General features: G+C 32.7%; 1 non-coding gene across 1 annotated transcript; it reads left to right on the top strand.

The window, feature by feature from the left end:
- The first annotated feature begins 235 nt into the window (after positions 1-235).
- On the top strand, positions 236-342 carry LOC112933026 (U6 spliceosomal RNA). Its single transcript, XR_003237596.2, has one exon. It is a non-coding gene; the product is annotated as a U6 spliceosomal RNA (small nuclear RNA).
- The last annotated feature ends 573 nt before the right edge of the window (positions 343-915 follow it).

Genomic DNA, 915 nt, shown 5'->3' with positions numbered 1-915 from the left:
AAAATCTAAATAGAAAGTAAAGGTATTTATTCAAAGTTAAATGTGCAATCAGTAAAAAAAATACCTCGAAATTAAGGTCATTTCAGAGGACTGGAAAAAATGAGAGTGCCTCTGCTTTATTTGGAGAAAATGGATTATTTATCTAAAAGTATTATTTAATATCTAATATTTTAATTAGCTTTTGATTACATGAGAAATGCACAAATCCATTTTCTCCATTAAAAATACCATACTAGTGCTTGCTTCGGCAGCACATATACTAAAATTGGAACGATACAGAGAAGATTAGCATGGCCCCTGCACAAGGATGACACACAAATTCGTGAAGCGTTCCACATTAAAAAAAAAATAGCATACTATTACTTCTATTCTAATTCTCAGAGGAAACCAAAGCTATTAGTTTTATTTGTTTTAGAAAACATACATGTGGCATGATCATATGTATACAAATAGATAAAATATCACTTGTACGCATATAATTTTTCTTTGCACAAATGATGCAAGATTTTATCTGGGCTCTATGTATTTTTCTTATTTAATGGCATTTCTTTAAAATCTACTACATCCTGTGCATGTGCATTTGTTCTTCTCAGGCTAGTTACTGAAACAGAATTGCTGAATCAATAGACATGCAAAAGTTCACTCTATCTTTCAAACTATCTTTGGATGCACATTTGTTTTGATTCTTGTAAATTCCTGGGCCAATTGCCTTTACACCTTCATAGCTCTTGATATAGAGCACCCTGCCCAACAAATGCTACAAACTCACTCTTCAAAGACACCTTCTATTGGAGGCATCCTATCTCCCAACTCTATTAGACCTTTCTCTCAGGTGCAATTACACAGCACTTTGTCTATTACAGACATAACACTTACTATGTGGATTATTGTATTTTAGCTATTTATATGCGGAAC

The sequence above is a fragment of the Vulpes vulpes genome, chromosome 8 (genome assembly GCF_048418805.1).
Source record: "Vulpes vulpes isolate BD-2025 chromosome 8, VulVul3, whole genome shotgun sequence".
Classification (NCBI taxonomy): Eukaryota; Metazoa; Chordata; class Mammalia; order Carnivora; family Canidae; genus Vulpes; species Vulpes vulpes.
This window is presented reverse-complemented; position numbering and strand designations above follow the sequence as displayed.